The sequence below is a fragment of the Leptidea sinapis genome, chromosome 18, assembly GCF_905404315.1.
Source record: "Leptidea sinapis chromosome 18, ilLepSina1.1, whole genome shotgun sequence".
Lineage (NCBI taxonomy): Eukaryota > Metazoa > Arthropoda > Insecta > Lepidoptera > Pieridae > Leptidea > Leptidea sinapis.
The window spans coordinates 6,141,450-6,161,425 of record NC_066282.1 but is presented as its reverse complement, the minus strand read 5'-3'; the positions used below and the strand labels follow the sequence as shown (position 1 = coordinate 6,161,425).

The 19,976-nt window shown below is 37.0% G+C and overlaps 1 long non-coding RNA gene across 1 annotated transcript; it reads left to right on the top strand.

The window, feature by feature from the left end:
• Positions 1–3,681: 3,681 nt before the first annotated feature.
• Positions 3,682–15,357, top strand: LOC126969460 (uncharacterized). The gene is made up of 3 exons (XR_007730393.1): positions 3,682–3,775; positions 11,716–11,862; positions 14,908–15,357. It is a non-coding gene; the product is annotated as an uncharacterized LOC126969460 (long non-coding RNA).
• Positions 15,358–19,976: the final 4,619 nt, after the last annotated feature.

The window sequence follows — 19,976 nt, the reverse complement described above, 5'->3', positions numbered from 1 at the left end:
TAATTTACTCGTCCCGTCTTAACTTTCAACTTATCTACTTCACCTCCTAGGGTTTTAAATATATATACATCTATGTCTACACAATATCAGGAATAAAATGTTTTTTTTTTTCAATTTGAAAATTGTAGAACTGCAACTATCAATCCTTTTAATTCTCTTAAAGGTGAAATTTTCGGAAATCCCTTCTTAGTCCTCACTGACGTCATACAGAACCCAGTTCTGGATCTGCGTTGATTATTAGCCAACCAGTCAGGAGAAATGATTTATATTATATTAGATGTATACCGCAGTATAAAAATACTTGGGATGTCCATGTAATGTCGGAAATATTATTAATTTTATACTTTTTCTGGGTTTCACAAACAATTAGACGATGGATCTTGAGATGATTTTTGCAGATATATTATTTTATCTTACTTGGGAACATGCTAATTATAATAATTAATTATGTTTAGAGGATTTATAAAACTATAACCAGTGGGAGGCTCCTTCGCACTGGATACCGGCTAGATTATGGTACCACAACGGTGTCTATTTCTTCCGTGAAGCAGTAATGTATAAACATTACTGTGTTTTAATCCAAAGAGCGCCGTAGCTAGTAAAATAACTGGGCAAATGAGACTTAACATGTTATGTCTCAAGTTGACGAGCGGAATCGTAGTGCCGCTCAGAATTTTTGGGTTTTTCAAGAATCCTGACCGGCACTGGATTGTAATGGGTAGGGCTCGTCTCGTCCCTTATTGTCATAAAAAATACTATATAGTTTTGAGGGTGGGTAATGAAAAGAACCCTATTATTGCAACTATTGACTCCACTGTCTGTATTATAAATAATATCCAATCATATTACATCCTGTTTCTAGAAAGTTTTCTCGAGTGGAAGTAATCTTGGATGGCTACTGAAGTGCACTAAACGGCGAATACGTCTTGAGAAATCCGTTCGTATTTTGAGGATTATTCTTTAACTTGCTCTATTTTCATAAAGGTGTTGATCTCAAGGCTTCCTCTATTTTTCCAAGCTTTTATTTAACTTACAAGCATTTGTTTTGTATAGGTAAAATCTTGCAATTGTATTTATACGAACTTTTTGAAATCGTTTATTACAGTATTGTAGGACAAGAAATAATAAAAATAATAATATTGACACACTCTTACACAAATTATCTTGCACCAAACTAGGCATAGCCTGTACTATGGGTACAAGACAGCGATATATTGAAAAAAATATACTTACTTAAACATACATAAATACATATAAGCATACTCGTACAGGACTCGGAAACAAAGATTCATATTCATCATATAAATTATTGCACCTACCCGGGACCCAGTAGGCAGGGTCACTAACCACTGAGCTATAGGGCTCGTCAATGTCGAAATAAAGGCACAGGAAATTAAACAAATTTCTATGTTGCTTTTTAAGTTGTGAAATATTTAATAATAACTCGTTTTTATTAATTACACATATAATGCTCTATGTATTCTCAATCACGCATCAATTTTAAGAGGAATATTCACATAGCTAGTGACGGTAAATTGTAATGTTAGTATTCATTTGATTTTGTGCTTTTAAAATCTTATATATAAAATTCTCGTGTCGCGGTGTTTGTAGCCAAACTCCTCCGAAACGACTAAACCGATTTGTATGAAATTTGGTGTGCATGTCGGGTAGGTAGGTGAGTATCAGCCAACATCAAGTTTTAATAACCCTAAATGATAAGGGTGACCCACCCCTAAATATTTCTTTTTATATTTTGTCAAAAATTGTTATTTTTATTAAAAAAAACATATAAGTAGGTTAAAATTTTCACCCGTCTACGATCTACACCTATTTTTGTATTGCGATTTTTATGTTAGTCTGTTGCATCCACAGATCCGCGATAGGGTTTCAAGATGGCAATTGAATATCATAATTATTGTACTACGATAGATTTACGATATAATATTTGGTAGGTCTGAGAATCGGTTATAATAAATTTTTATACCCCAAGAATGTTATTTATCGAATTTTTTGTATTAATTTATATGTCAATACAACGTTTGCTGGGTCAGCTAGCATTATATAAATGTTCCTCCGTCTGGTTATCTTTAAGTCGGTGAGGACCTACACTTTACAAATATTTACGCTAAGTGTTAAGATTAAATATGTTTCGTTAGTAATATTATGTAGTAAGAGGTTATGGTAAATTTTAAAAAAAATCTGAGCGGCATGGGCAGGGTGTATCAATTACCATCAACTGAGCGTCCTGCTCATCTAATCACTTAGTATCTTTAAAAAAGAGGAAATCTAAAATTGAAACCAATACTATAGATTTGTAATCAGAAAACGTAAATATAAATGTCATACAATTATACTAAATATCTGTGTACAAATGAAGAAAATAATTTAACCGTTAAATTATATTCCTGTCTCTTATTAATTCAGTAATACAACATACAAGATATTTATAACGCTATTGCCTCAAAGAATTCAAAACTCAAGCGACGAAAATGCATAGGCATCATACGCTGACAATGCGGTTTTTGTGTTTGTGCTGTGCTTGATTTGAAATAAAACATAAACGAATTAAGATTATTAATTATTGTATGTGGGGTACGTATTTACCAGTGGCAGGCTCCCTTGCACAGGATGCCGGCTATATTAATAATTAATGAATGCGTAAGCATTACTGTGTTTCGGCCTGAAGGACGCTCTAGCTAGTGAAATTACTGGGCAAATGAGACTTAACATTTTATGCTTCAAGGTAACGAGCACATTGGTAGTGCCGCTCAGAATTGTTTGGTTTTTCAAGAATCCCGAGCGGCACTGCATTCCAATGGACAGGGCATATCAATTATCATCGGCATAACATTCTGCTCGTCTCATCCTTTACTGCAATAAAGAAAAAGTACGGCATTGCATTAGAAAACAAATAATGAATTTGATATGCGTTTTCTAATTAAGGTGGATGGGTGGGTTAACTGAGAAAATTGGACGATTAAACTTTTTCCAACAAAGTGTTTTCAAAAAGTATTTTTAGATCTGTAGATGGACTTTTATATGATTTGAATAGAATTATCTTGGTTTTAATCAGATAAGTAGTGGAATTGGGAATGGAATTCTAATTTAATCCAAAATCATTAAAATTTTATACTACTTAGGTAGGCAATTTTTATCAAATTCCAAGATTTTTTTGTTGTCATTGGTATTTGCCAATATGGTCAATGCTGAACGTCCTGCTCGTCTCGTCCCTTATTTTTTTAGACAAATAAAAAAAATATATAAAAAAAGTACAGGATAGCTATTGATATGGTACTTATTCTTTTGAATGTAAACTATCTACTCCTATGAATGTTATAAAGTTCAGTTTCACGTTTATTTGACTATGACTAATAATAATATTTCTTTTAAATTACTGAGGTTACCATATTTTCATAAAAAATATATGTAATTTATATTCACATTAATATTGATGTAAGTGGAGACAAATTTAAGTGTTTCATTGATTCAATACAAGTCATGGTATTACGTACCACTTTACTAACTGCTGTAAAAATAAAAAGCTTTTAACGGTATCTGTAGTAAGCTCCTTACAGTAGTATCACCCTCATTCTAAAATTAAAGTAACTTGAGCATTTTGTTATTGATAAGCAATTAAGTTTGATTCTTACTCCTCTACAGTAAAGTTTAATATTGTTTGTAGTGCCGCAGACAGTGTTGAAGGAGAGGTACGAGAGTGCTCCTGAAGAAGACGAGGTAGCCCACGTGGTGCCTGATCTTGAGCACGAAGATATTGGTGAGTGTATTTTTATATAGTTTTACTAGCCGTTCCCGCCCGCTTCGCTGGCCGAATTTTAAAAGGAAATAAAATAAATTTTACTCATCTTAATACAAATACAATAAAAAATAGGTAGCCCTAAAGCATGTAGGATAAATTTCGCCTCGAATGGTGATTGAGCCTCAAACAAAGACCATTTTCATTATATATAAGTATAAATATTATAAAGATAGATAGAAAAATAAATATAATAATAAAAGTTCATGGACGATGCGGTCCTCACACCCCCGCCTCTCGGGTTCCGTCCGAGTGCTCTTACCAACTAAGCCAACCGTCCGAGTGATGCATCGACCGAAATGTTTTATTCAGCTCTCAGGTTGTTGCACCATTCATGTGAATTTGATTTTTTATTTTTATGAAAATAAGGGACGAGACGAGCAGGAGGTTCAGCTTATGGTAATTGATACGCCCTACTCATTACAACGCAGTGTCGCTCAGGATTCTTGAAAAACCCAAAAATTCTGAACGGCACTACAATTGCACTCATCACCTTGAGACATAAGATTTTAAGTCTCATTTTCCCAGTAATTTCACCGGAACACAGTAATGTTTAAACATTACTGTTTCACGGCAGAACTAGGCGCCGTTGCGGTACCCATAATCAAGCTGGCTTCCCGTGCAAAGAAGCCAAAAGAACAAGGTACAAAACTACGATATACTTAATACAATATACTTAATCTATACTAATATTATAAAGCTGCAGTGTTTGTTTGAACGCGCTAATCTCTGGTACTATTGGTCCGATTTGAATGATTCTTTCAGTGTTGGGTAGTCCATTTATCGAGGAAGGCTATAGGCTATGTTTTTTTTTTTTCAAAATTAGGGATCCGTAATAAAATTGCTATATTGTTACACAAGGTGTAAAATCGAAATCCTATTTTTGCGTGCGCTGCAAAAACTATTGACAATAGAACAAAATGATGTACAATATATATATATGTAGGCAATATTTTATTACTTATAAAACTATCGCGTGAATTATACTTTATATGGCAAAACAACGTTTGCCGGGTCAGCTAGTGATACATAAATACATACATGACTCGGAAACAAACACACATCCCGAGACCTCTAGCTTAGTAGTCAGGGACACTAACCATTCGGATATATGGGTCATCAAATAAGACGAATCTTAATATTACCTTGTTGGATTAGTAGCTTCTCTTCAACTTAATTAAAAGCTATTATTCAAAAATGCTTGCACGAGCCATTCTAATATAGAATTCCTGCGGCAGAGGCTTGTCTCTGTGACTATAAATCTTGAGACTTCTATATTATTCATAGGATATAAGGGTATAAAAATAACGCCGTTAATTATACTTCAGTATTTATAATCGTTATATCTCTGTTCCTGTCTGTAGTTAAGAAATATATATAAGAAATAATGTAAAATTTTTGCACTTAAATAAATTCAAAGCTTTGACGTATGCCATTTTTATTTTTATTATTTTATGAAAATAAGTGACGAGACGAGCAGGACGTTCAGCTGAAGGTAAGTGATACGCACTGCCCATTACAATGCAGTGACGCTCAGAATTTTTGAAAAACCCAATAATTCTGAGTGGCACTACAATCGCGCTCGTCACCTTGAGGCGATAGATGTTAAGTCTCATTTGCCCAGTAATTTCACTAGCCAGCATCGTTCAGAACGAAACACAGTATATATATATATATATTTTTTTTTTTTATTAATTAAATAACTTACCGAATTTTAATTTTAATATCTTTTATGTCTGAAAAAATACATGAGGCAAATAAATTAAAGTAAATATTATAGAATAACAAATTCTATCTCTGAACTTTTTATTGTGTTTGGCTGTATGGCTCATTTTCTTTGCCTCAATATAGATACATTTATGAGTAGATACGTTAATGCACTTGTACACAAAAATCGATGTTGTGCAGCCTATATCGTGCACAAAAAAGCAATTTCAGAGCATGAGAAGTGAAAAAGTAATTTTGTCTAGTAAATACGTTAGTATTGAGATAATTACTTGTAATTGTGAATTACTCAACGTACCTACATCTTAAAGTGAAGTGCAAATATTAATTTTGTACTACAGTTTTTCACATTGCAATTTACTTCATCTACGGCGAAAAATTTGTTTTTATTTAAAGTGACACCCGTGTGAGGGAGATTAATTATATACCATCAAAGGGATTTATGCTTGCTTTTGTTTAAAAATATATGCATTTGTATTTTCAAAATATCTTTTATTTATATATTACGTCAAGTATTAGACAATTTGCCATAATATAATATTTGATAGGCCAATACCTATCCGAGCAAAATATACATAATATTATCTTAGATTAAGGATTGGTCTCCGCTGCGCTCCAACTAGAAACCGCACTACGTAAGAACAATAGCTTTTTTATTACGGCAACTATTGATTAGGTGCTTGTGTGCGGGGCATCTTGACACTCAATGGCATCTTTGAAATTTTGTAACATACGCTTCGTGTTATTTTACATTGAAATTAATAAAATATCTACTTCATTATGATATGTGATCCCAGTGTCTGTCTTATTTCTTGTAGTATTATTTTTACAAAGTTTTACTACGCAACCCGGTATTTTAGTTTCAATTATTAGCAGTTCAACAGAACATGTAGCTCATCAACGTCAAACATTGTTCGAGACTGGCTCGAGTACGCTCATTAGACGTAGTATTAGTTGCCGCACTTTGCGACTACGCCAGCGCTATCTTATTGTCGGTCGGAAACCAATCTTTAGGGATATTAAGTATTAAGTATAATTAGCAAGTCTAAGCTGGTCTCAACAGTCTGAAAGTGGTTGAATTAAGGTCTGTTGTAGATTTTTTATGTAAGGAATTCAAGAAATCAAGAAAGAATAAAATCCTTAACTAAATTCGTTGATAACAAAACTGACATGCAGTTCAAATATTATTTATGACAGTACCTTCATATAAACTTCTGTACCAGCTGTGACAAGTGCAGAAACAAATTTCCTCTAAACATCTGAAACCTGGCTGAAACTAAAAATATATAAAAAAGCGAGTTCATTAGCAATTTTATTCATGACTATACCCATTCAAGATAAAACGTGCTTATAAATGGCTGTCATATAATATACAAATTTCATTAAAATGATAACAAAACGGCACAAGCGCAAGGCACCATCGTTCTATGTAATTCTCTCTTCACTCATAATGAGAGCTTTGTGTAACACTAAAACCGCAATGTAGTACAGTCGCGGCCATAACAAACTTTATCATATAACGGTATACGGGGGATGAGTTTACAGAAATTACGAACTAACTGGCATCATTGCTTTGAACTGTTTTTTATGGCTTTATTTATTGCAATACTTACTTTAAATGGAGCTTTCGAGATATTATTTGAGTTTTCTAGTTTTCTGAGTTCTGAGCAGTTCTGTTATAAGCAGAATATTTCGTGTAAATATTATTAATTAATAATTCGTTTGAGCTTTCTCTAAGCTGATGAGAAAACTCGTGGTCACTCAGAGGGTAATGGAGAGGGCTATGTTCGGAGTTTCCTTGCGAGATCGAATCAGAAATGAGGAGATTCGTAGGAGAGCTAAAGTCACCGATATAGCCTAAGTGATTGTGAAACTAAAGTGGCAGTGGACAGGGCACATAGTTCGACAGATAGATGGCCGGCGAGGCAGAAAAGTCCGCGTAGCGGAACATGCAGCGGTAGGAGGGACACAAAAGATGGACCGACGATCTGGTCAAGATCGCCGAAATACGTTTGATGATGATGATGATGATATGGTTTGATTTTCTTAATATCAGCGTGTTACTTAGTGATACACTTAATTTAAAACAAATTCGACTTTATAACCTTTTGTGTGAAATAAATCTAAGTCCTAAAAAGTCTGTTTTGACATAATCCAGTATGAGGTCAAACCATACCAGTCTGCAATGCAGAGTTTCTTCAATTAGCGAAGATCCAGTGCTCTGTGAACGGCTAGATCACTTGACACTACGTAAGGACACCGCTTCATTGTGTGTATTTTACCGCATTTTAATCACGGGAAGTGTTCTGAAGAGCTGTATGACCTGATTCCTAAATTCCGTCTTCGTACGTACGAGATGTCACAAACATGGATGTAATCCTCACTACACAGATGTCCCTCTTCAGTAAGCTTCTCAAATTTTTCAACTTTTTTTTTTTTTATAAAATAAGGGACGAGACGAACAGAACGTTCAGCTAATAGTAATTAAAACGCCCTGTCCATAATAATACACTGCCACTCAGGATTCTTTAAAAACCCAAAAATGATGAGCGGCACTACAATTATGCTCGTCAACTTGAGACGTAAGGTGTTAAGTCCTATTTTCCCAGTAATTTCACTAGCTACGGCGCCCTTCAGAGTGAAACACAGTTATGTTTACACATTACTGCTCGACGCAAAAATAGGCACCGATGTGGTACCCATAATCTAGCCGGCATCCTGTGCAAAGGAGCCTCCCACTCCACGACAGCAAGACTATGAAATGAGCTTCCTTGCGTGGTGTTTCCAGGATGATGCGACATACATGATGAGGGTACCTTCAAACAAAGAGCACGGCCATGCTCCTCTATTCCAGAGTCTAGTGTTTCAGAGAAAATGTGGGTTGCAGTGATCACTTAGCACCAGGTTACCCGTACGCTAGTTTTTCCTCCTCTGCCATAAAAAATGTCTTACAACCATTCAAAAAATAAAATAAAAAATGACCATGAGACCATTCTTCATCTATCATCTAAGCTTACTAAACTATCTTATTTAAATGTGGGAATGAAATGAACAGTTCAATAAATATATCAAATATATCGAGAAAACTTTTCCACTTTGCTAAGAATGTAAATAGTTTATATTATTAAACCTCCTGACTATATAACAACACTCTCGGGTCAGATTCGTGTTATCTCAGTATACGTCGAGCAATCCCATCAACGATAAAACATTTTGACGCGAAAAAAACTCCCCGAATGTTTCAACCTCTATCAAAGAGCATCGTCAAAAGACATAGTTATTGCAAAATATAATCTTGAAATGTATTGTACAGAATAAAGATGAACTGAAATAGTTGCGAATGGAAATAAACAGGAAATCGTAATATTTATTTTAACATTGTCTTTGTTTTTTCTTTATATTTATGGAAAAAAGGGGGATACATTCACCCGCCTTCAATTTATCAAAGTTCTTCGTTTTAGTTCTTTAAAAGAATTGTTGATATTTTAATCTACTTCTTGTGAGTATTTTTGTTATTTTGTCAAAGAGCATGTCGAAAGTACAAATAATCACTGCATATTATAAAACAAAGACATTCGCCGCGTCTGTCTGTCTGTTCGCGATAAACTCTAGTAGTTTCTAGAAAGTTTTTATAAACACATATATACATTAACGATATTTGTTGGAGGTGTTGGGAAAAATTAAACTGTCTTAGAGCTTTCAACGAAAACGTTGTCTCAACCCTTTGAGATATTATAACAAAATGATTTATGGTGGAATTGAGTACCTTATATAGTTGTACAGAAAAATCCGCAATGGCATATGTCTATCTCTTAAGGATAACATGCTATATAGCTTTTAAAACTTAAAAAATGGCAATTATATAGCAATAATGTAAAAGCTGTTCACAACAAATACGATATTAATCCTTATCATTTTATTACTACTACATATTATAAAATCATTCAGAAATACGAATTTCCGGTCAAGTTATTATAATTTAATAATATTCAGTTATTTAAAGGAAAGCCCTTGTAGTAAGATTGAGAAATATTTAGCAAAATATGAACCATTTAAAAAGAACGCTGCGAAAATCTTTCGAATTGATGACTTACAAAGGTGTTCATAATAATCTAATTTATAAATTTTCTAATAGAATATAGCACTCGAAGAGAATTAGAGAGCTATTTATTAAGATGCAAGATAATAGGACATTTATTTAATCGTGTAATAATTTTATTTTTGAGAGATTTGTTTGGCTACGTTCTGTGGCTTACGTGTTTGTTAAAATGGATTAGGAGACAGGATCAAAAATACGAAATTTCACGGGAAACCATCTTAGCTATTAGCGATGTCAAGTAAAGATTATGCGGTGAGTATTTTGTTTACGAAATACTGTGTCGAGCACGATTTTAAGCCGGTTTAATGATACTAGAAATTGCTTTGAGCTCTTAAGATTGTTCTTCTTGTGCAATTTGCTGTTTTCAGGCTTAAATTTTGGTAAAAAGGCATAAAATACATTTATTTTCTCAAAATTCATTCCTTTAGAATTCTTTTTGATGTCATCTAATATACTAGATACTACTACCGCTTCGGAAATAAATGGCGCTCTGAGAGAGAAGAAGTTGCGCTAGAAACTCTCCCAGCATTCTTTTTTTACGCTTTTTTCAATAAAAATATATAATATTGTACAGTCATTTCTATCGCTATAAAATAACCATAATCTAGTCCCAGGCTGTCCAATCACTTAGATATTCAGCTGTGGAGTAATAGGATTTACGACAGAGCCATTTTTTATAAAACATTTAAATTTATTTATAGATAATGCCTGAACAGTGGCTTTACTATAAAAGTGTATACATTTAACCTTAAACCTATTATGTATCTTATGATTCCTACTAGATTTAGTTACAAAGAATCCATTATTTGTAGTGTTATAATAATGAGAATCACTATTAAGAGCAAAAAGGTGACGATTTTTGTGAACTTATATTAAATTTTCATAAAAGTACAGACAATTTATTGACAGTCACCGTTGTAATTTTTTTTATAAAAGCTTGGCTATATAACATTCCTACTAATATTTTCCCTTTCTAAGCGTGCGTCCGTGCAGAATGGGATGTCGCTATGCCATCTTAATGGCTGACAGGTTGTTCTGCATGTTTCAGTATGACAACTCTCTCCGTTAATGATTATTCTCATATATAACATTATATTGAGAAAAAAACTTTTAATGGGAATGCAATGGGAAACTTTTTTTTTAATGAAAAAAAGGTAAATGAGCAGGACGTTCAGCGGATGGTAATTGATTCGCCCTGCCGATTACAATGCAGTGCCGCTCAGGATTCTTGAAAAATCCAAAAATTCTGAGCGGCACTACAATTGCACTCGTCACCTTGAGACATAAGATGTTAAGTTTCATATTCCCAGTAATTTCACTAGCTACGGCGCTCTTCAGACCGAAACACAGTAAAGTTTATACATTACTGCTTCACGACAGAAATAGGCGCCGTTATGGTACCCATAATCTAGCCCGCATCCTGTGCAAAGGAGCCTCCAACTACTAGTAACCTTATATTTTGTATACAAATACAGTTACATACACACACATTTTATATACATTATACGCACGCCGTGCTGCCTGGCCGTTGCTTAAGTAATTACAAATTTTTAGATAAATTTAGATTCTTCGAACAACAAAAATATATTTTCAGGATATCGTGTCAAATTACTTCAGAACTAGGACTCTAAATATTCATGATGATGATTAAAATAAAATATCACTATACTACCCCTTAGTTACCCTACCCGGTTTTATAAATACCATACACCATTACCCTTCACAGTCGGTGAAATTACTTTTTATTCAAAGTATGTGAAGTAGTATTACATCTCAAGCTCATAAAACATCGCAAAATGTAGTTTAAATTAATATTATACACAATTTAAAAAAAATACTAAAGTTTAGAACCAAAAGGTAGTAAGTACGTAAGTAATTAAATCAAAAAATTTCACCAAAACCAAAGAAGACAAAGTATGATAACGTAATATACTGATTTTTTATTTCAAATTTCAATAATTTGAATTTCTGATCTGAATGATTAAAGAACTTATAACTAAAAAAAATTATGTTACCATTGATAAGAATCTAAAATGAGTTTTAAAAATTTAATCATTAATTTTTTCTTTTATCATAGATGACCCAGCAGACAGATGGTGGGGTGAAGCAGTGCCGCCTGCACCAGCTGTGGCTGCTGTACCTCCTCAACGGCCAGCACATTCCACTAATGCGACCAGAGAAGAAACTTCAGTTATACCACCACAACAGCACTTGCCAAAAGAAGGTAAGAAAGTGTGAAGGCTGCTTCAATATATTACGTATCATCAAAGATACCAGATATCACATTCATCAAAAAAGCTATAGGTTTATATTTCATTAGTCGTAGAAACAATTGTCAACCATATCGATTTCTGATTTTTAATCTTCACCGTATCAGGTTATAAAGTATTTTAAACAGTTGATGCAAGCTAAAAAAAGGTGTTTGTGTCAGCTCCGTCGCACGACTGGAGTTTTCTCCTCAAGAATTGTCTTTGAACAGGTACTAAACAAAATCACGACCAATGGAATCGGTTACAAACATACGTACAGCAGAAGCTGATAAACCCATGTGCTTATCAGATTTTCCGGCACTATTATTTACACCACTTTCTCCCAAAATTTATAGAATTTTCACTTAACTTTCTGAAAGTATATTAACAAACAATTTCAATAATATAATAAATCTTCAAAATACAAGAAAGTGAAAGGTGCGCGAGAAATTATGCGCACCACAAAACGTTACTATGCCATTTGATGAGTAGGTTTTACTCTCCATATTTTTTTCATACCTTATATGAAAATCGATTCTTAAGGAGTAAACTCCAATAATAAATAAAAGTCTCCCTTTGTCGTATCATCTAGATTCGAGATCGCTGCTCTAACTGCCACAGCTTGTATCGACATACTTGATGTAGAATTATATTAAGCAACGTTCAGTTCTGTGGTCACTTAGTAGAGAACGTAAAATTTATCTCTCAAAAGCTTGGTACATTCTCTTTTTTCTTCGTAATCACTTCAAGCCACCCTCTATCTTTATATAAGGCGCAAATTGGGCCTCACACGGAATACTGTTCTCACATCTAGGTGGGTGCTTCCTAGTACCAGCTTCTTCCATTTGAGCGCATACAATAATATTATCATCGATGATCAAGTAATCTGTGATCGGCTTGATTATTAGGCGTTGCGTAGCGATGTGGGATGGGATCTCTCTGTATCTTTTACATCATATATCACGGGTACTGCTCAGACAAGTTGTTCACGTTGACGTGTTGCCAAATTTCACCACCGGACATTAGGTCAAAATACGAAATTCCATCTGCATAGACGCCTGGCATTCTAAAGCCTCCTGTTTTGTTATGTACAGCCACTTTGTGAAATCGATAACCAGTTGCAGTTTTTCCCAAAAACAGTGCAGATACGATCAAGATATCCTCTGGTGTTGTGGATGGCCATCGGCCCATTGCCCTATCATGAGAGGCCCTTGATTGTTTTCCCCATTTATATAAAAAATACAAAGTCATTTAGCAATAGCCTAAACAAAATAAAAACGTAATAAGTACTCCATGGTACTGGTCTCACTTCTGGGTGGGTGCTCCCTAGTATCAGTTTCTTTCGTATCGAGCGCATACACTGTCACGATCAAGTCATCTCTGATCGGCTTGATTGACAAGTTATTCACGTTCACCTGTAGCCAAATTTTACCATTCTAAGCAGCCGTTTTTCCAAACGATAATGCAGATATGATCAAGAGATCCCCTGGTGTTGTGGATGGCCATGGGCCATCCTCCCTATTCATTGCCCTATCCTGCTGCCCGTTTTCCCGTTTAATATAAAAAAAACAAAGACATTAAGCAATAGCCTATCCCAAATACAAACGTTGTTAAAAACCTACTGTTTTGACAGCACAGGAAGTAATGAACGCGATCCTTTTCTGAATTCAGCACATTCATTAACGAAGCTATATAATATTAACAAACAACGTCATTCCCGAAACAAAATCAACTTCCTGATCCCAAATGATATTTAAGTGATATACAGATTATACGGGTACCAGTGGGAGGTACCACAACGGCGCCCATTTCTGCCATGAAGCAAGTAATGTGTAAACATTGCTGTGTTTCGGTCTGAAGGGCGCCGTAGCTAGTGAAATTACTGGGCAAATGAGACTTAACATCTTATGTCTCAAGGTGACGAGTGCAATTGTAGTGCCACTCAGAATTTCGGGTTTTTCTGGAATCCTGAGTGGCACTGCATTGTAATGGGTAGAGCGTATCAATTACCATCCGCTGAACGTCCTGCTCGTCTCGTCCCTTATTATCATAAAAAATGATTGCTGTTATATTTTGTTTATTAAATTGGAAAAGCAATTATTTAGTGTATATTGTATCATAGTGCTTATGATTTTTATCAACTGTATGCGAGTCACCTTATGATAAAGGATCACACAAGCTCTTCAATACTTGTGTTTGTTCCAGTATTACTTAAAAATTATATTCGCCTCTTCAAATTAAACTAATCAATAACCCACAATAGAGCACGGCAATACTTCAAGTCAGGCCACATTCTAGCGCTCTACAAAGCGCAGGTCCGGCCACACATGAAGTATTACTGTCATCTCTGGTCTGGCGCACCCCAGTATCAGCTCGATCCATTTGAGCGCGTGCAACGTAGAGCATCTCGAATCGTTGGGGACCCAGTGCTCTGTGAACGGCTGGATCACTTGGCGTTGCGTAGAGATGTCGCTTCATTGTGTGTCGTCTACCGCATTTATCACGGGGAGTGTTCTGAAGAGCTGTTTAACCTGATTCCTGCCGTCGAATTCCACCTTCGCACGACTGCCACAAGTTAGGATATTATGCCCACCATCTGGATGTGTGGCGCTCCTACACAGTGCGGTGTTCAAGGAGCTTTCTTTCACGTACTACAAAGCTGTGAAATGAGCTTCCTTGTGCGGTGTTTCCGGGACGATACGACATGGGTACCTCCAAAAATAGCGCGTACACCTTCCTTATAGGCCGGCAACGCTCCTGTCATTCCTCTGGTGTTGCAAGAGATTGTGGGTGGCGGTGATCACTTAACACCCGGTGACCCGTACGTTCGTCCTCCTATTCCATAAAAAAAAGAGATAAATGGGTATGTCGAATATTCTGGTGGTCATTACTATTTAACTTTGTGTTTTATTATTTTTCTGGAAACTCTTGCTTTTTATCAGGTGCTGTGCTTTTACTTTTAGTTTTCTATGTTTTAATAATTGGATACTAATAAACAATTATTATCTTTTTGTTTACAGATCAATTCGACGTTATGTATGTATATATAGTCGCAGGTGTGGCTGCTCTCTGTATTCTCTGCATGATTATTGGAGTCATTCGTTGTGTGATCCGCAAACAAAATGCTGAACAACCAAAGGGACCTGATGTTTCTGCAACCACAGATATTCCGAACGGCTTTAACGATAGCATATCAGAAGTAGACAACGATATAAACATAACCAGTCTCTCAGGACCTGTGGACTTAGATTCACATGTGAAACAAGACGTGCAAATTGCCAATGTAGCTCTCAGTCCGAATATCAATCGATATGTCGGTCGGCCAGTTCCTAACACATATCCTCATGTAAGTAGTAACATGTATGGACAGGTAGCTGAATTCCCTATAGAAATGCCCCTTCGAACTATGCCACATGGCACATTAGGCCGAGGAGTTGCGGTTAAAACCCTTCCGAGAGTTCATATGCAAGCAGAAACAGATGATAACACAAGGAGCTTATACCGATATTCGAACGCTCAGTACTATTTTGGGTGACAAAACAGTGGACATAGTGTTGATGTTTCAAGAACTTACTGTTTCTAGATCGTGTAGATGTATTGTCCTACTTTTAAACACAACTGTGATATTAATTGAAACTACAATTATTGTAAAATGTTCTTAAACTATAGACACGGACAAGCTCTGCTCAAGTTCTGCTATATACTTGAGATATATTTTGTCTGATGTTTCAAAGTACTTTTTTTTATCAATGCAAGATTTTAACCCAAGGTCCTTAAGTGTAGATTTTAATAAAAATTTTCTTAATTTTAATTATAAAATACTTATATAATAGGTACATTTTACTTATTTTATTTTTGCATGAGAAATGCAATAGTTCTATACAAAAAAACTGTTGTTGAAATTATCTGATAAAAATTAAAATAATGTTCATTTTTTTATTTAATTGTGCTAGAAATAGGTAATGTTGGGTGGTTTTTTGTGTCTCAAAGCTTAGGAACATTTTCAGTGTTATTTATCAATATCCAAATAAGTGCAAATTGGATTTTGTTCTATATTTTCTAATTAAACTTATTTTATTCAAATTCATTTTCAAATTAAGTCACGGCAATGCTAAATCCAATATAGTCTGTTTAATTGTTGACGTTTTAATTTTCTTATAGTTTTTAATAGATACTATAAATTCAAATTTAAAGAACATTGTGATTACTAATGTTAAAGGAAGATCAACCAATGCAGTTATTATTATCCTCATTTTAACGTCACAAAAATTAATGAAGCAGAGAAATTATTCTAGAGTCTAGACGACGTTGAAATTGATGTATGTAAAACCCTTACTTCTGGTATTAATTACACAATAAATTTTGAAAACAAAATTTATGAACGATGCAGGTCTCGAACCCGCGACCTCTCGCGTTCCGTGTGAGCCTTCCAAGAAAGCCAACCGATCGAGTGACGTATCGTTGATAAATTTTGTATGGTTTGTTCAACTCTCAGGTTGTGGCTTCATTAGAAGAGCGCTCGGTCGGAAGAGCGAGAAATCGCGGGTTCGAGTCCCGCATCGTTAATAAATTTTGTTTTCAAATTTTATAGGCTAACTTTACTGAGATAAGAAATAAGATTTTTATTTAAAATAAATAATGTACATAAATACAAATATTATTGAAGTTTGTACTTATTTGGATATTACAATATAGATGGTTATTATAACTGTATGTAGTTTGTAGACTGATTTTATTTATAAATTTTAATAAACTTCAGTGTTATTTTTAACTAAAACAAAAGTGTTCTGTAAATATCTAAGTTAACGTTGGCTTCTGTATATTAATTAAAATAGTTTGAATTGTACATAATAGATGATAATTAGTTGAATAAACTTCACGAGATCCTGATACCCTGGTACAGCAATATACATTTGAAAGTATAGAGATTACATATTATGGTGCTGCAGATGTATATATCGAGGGTAGTATATAAAGTTGCTCTGTCTATCGATGAGTAAGCCATTAGGTACTAATCACAAATCCAAAAATAAATTATTGAATATTTGGAACTTCGAAATTAAGTTGCTAAAGTTAAAATGCTGCCAAATCACGCATACATTTCTTTAAATGATTATGGCGTATGAATTTAATATGAGTTTTCATGAATTTCGTTTCTTTTAATGTAATTTAAATTAATCATAACATAGCATGGAAATTTTATTTTTGAATACCTTAAACAGCAACTTTAAAGCACTAAATTTAATTATTCATGTTTTTTTTTTTTTTTTTTTTATGGAATAGGAGGACAAACGAGCGTACGGGTCACCTGGTGTTAAGTGATCACCGCCGCCCACATTCTCTTGCAACACCAGAGGAATCACAAGAGCGTTGCCGGCCTTTAAGGAAGGTGTACGCGCTTTTTTTGAAGGTACCCATGTCGTATCGTCCCCGAAACACCGCACAAGGAAGCTCATTCCACAGCTTTGTAGTACGAGGGAGAAAGCTTCTTGAAAACCGCACTGTGGAGGACCGCCACACATCCAGATGGTGGGGATGATATCCTAACTTGTGGCGTGTCGTGCGATGGTGAAATTCGGCGGCAGGAATCAGGTTAAACAGCTCTTCGGAACACTCCCCGTGATAAATGCGGTAGAATACACACAATGAAGCGACGTCTCTACGCAACGCCAAGTGATCCAGCCGTTCACAGAGCACTGAGTCCCCGACAATTCGAGCTGCTCTACGTTGCACGCGGTCAAATGGGTGCACCAGACCAGAGATGACAGCAATACTCCATGTGTGGCCGGACCTGCGCTTTGTAGAGCGCTAGAATGTGGGCCGGCTTGAAGTATTGCCGTGCTCTATTGATGACGCCCAGCTTCTTCGAAGCCAATTTGGCTTTGCCCTCCAGATGGCCACGGAATTGGCAATCGCTCGAGATTTCGAGACCTTCTCGAGAGAGGACTCGATAGAAGACACAAGTTTCTCCCGGCACTGGTCGACGATTTCCCGAGAGAGACCTGCATGGCCCGTGTATACGGCATCACCAGTGCTGTCATCTGCATAGCAATGCATGTTGGAGGTGTCCAACATATCATTGATATGCAGAAGAAACAACGTAGGAGATAGCACACAGCCTTGGGGCACTCCAGCATTCACGGGCTTCGGGTTCGAGCAATATCCGTCGACAACGACCTGTATGCTACGCCCAGTGAGGAAGCTGGAGGTCCACTTGCACAAGCTCTCGGGAAGCCCAAATGATGGAAGTTTTGAGAGGAGCGCCTTGTGCCATACACGATCAAAGGCCTTCGCTATATCCAGGCTAACTGCCAGGCCTTCCCCCTTGCTTTCAATAGCCGCCGCCCATCTATGTGTTAGGTATACCAGAAGATCACCTGCCGACCGTCCATGGCGAAACCCGTACTGTCGGTCGTTGATCAACTGGTGACCCTCTAGGTATACTAAAAGCTGGTGGCTAATTATGCTCTCCATGATTTTGGAGAGCAGGGAGGTGATAGCAATAGGCCTGTAGTTCGCCGGATCCGAACTGTCTCCTTTTTTTTGGATCGGATGGACAAGGGCTGACTTCCATGAGTCAGGGACTACGCCTTTGGAATAAGAGTGCCGGAATAAACGCGTTAGCACCGGCGTCAACTCAGGGGCACACGTTCTAAGCACGATTAGAGAAATGCCATCCGGCCCGCTCGACTTCCTGACGTCCAACGAAAACAGAGCTCGCCTAACAGTTTTCTGTCTGAACTGTACTTCAGGCATAGAGCTCTGACACCGCGGGATGGTCAGCGGTGTTTTTCCGTTGTCGTCAAGAGTCGAGTTGGAGGCGAAAAGAGCGCACAGGAGCTCGGCTTTCTCTTTTGCCGTATGGGCCAGGGTGTCATTCCTCATGTGCAACGGCGGCATGGACAGCTGGTTGAAGTTACCAAGAGCAGCTTTCGACAACGACCAGAACTTGCGTGTTCCGGTCGGGTAACTGGAAAGCTGCTCGCCGATTTTGACGACGTGCTTAGACTTCGCACGGGCGATTTGCCGCTTAAAAAATCTGGAGGCACGGTTATATTTCCTCTTAAGAACTTTGCAGTTCGGATCCTTTGTGCCCAGCGCCGCAACCCAAGTTCGATACGCCTGTTTTTTGCAGTCAGATGCTGCTTTAACTGACGCATCGAACCAGGGCTGTGATCTGCCACCGATCGGTACTACAGAGCTTGGTATAAAAATATCCATGCCCTGCAGTATCACATCGCCTACTGCAATGGCGCAGGCACTAGGATCATCCGAAGAGAAACAAACCTTGCCCCAAGGGTAGGATGCAAAAAAGGAACGCATCCTATCCCAATCTGCTGACTTGTAGTGCCAAACGCGGCGGGTCGCTGGTGGTCTGCGACGTTGGCGTCGGATAGGCACTACACTCCTGACCAGGCAATGGTCGGACGTTCCAAGAGGGGCGTCGACAAAGACCTGGTAACCATCGGGATGTGTAGTCAGCAGAAGATCTAATAAGGACGGCATGTGGCTATCCACATCCGGGAGCCGCGTTGGCGACTCAACCAATTGGGACAGACCATACGCCAATGCAAAATTATGCACAGATCGCCGTGCGTAGTCTGTGGTACGTGATCCAAGCCATTCGGCATTGTGCCCGTTGAAATCACCCAAGACCACGATTTCAGCGGAGGGGATCTGTGCAAGCACGACGTCAATTGCAGCTTGAACGCAGCCCATGAGATGATCGGTTTCTGCGTTACCACTATGGGACCTGTAGACACACGCATAGATACGGACGCGGTCGTCTAAATCTACGCGGAGCCAGAGAGTAGACAGGTCCCTACCCTCAAAATTGCCGAGACGGCGACAGCAGATATCCTCCCTAACGTACACACATACCCCGGCATGAGGCAAAAAGTTGTGCTCAATTTTGTACCCGGGGTACGTTAAATATGACGTATCGCTAGGTCGAGATATCTGCGTCTCCGTAAGGAAACACAAGGCCGGCTGCGCCGTCTCAAGGTGGTGGTGGACGGCGATTAAATTGGAGTGAATTCCCCTGATATTGCAAAAGTCCACGTTGAGCGTGGAGCGGGGTGCCGTGGTG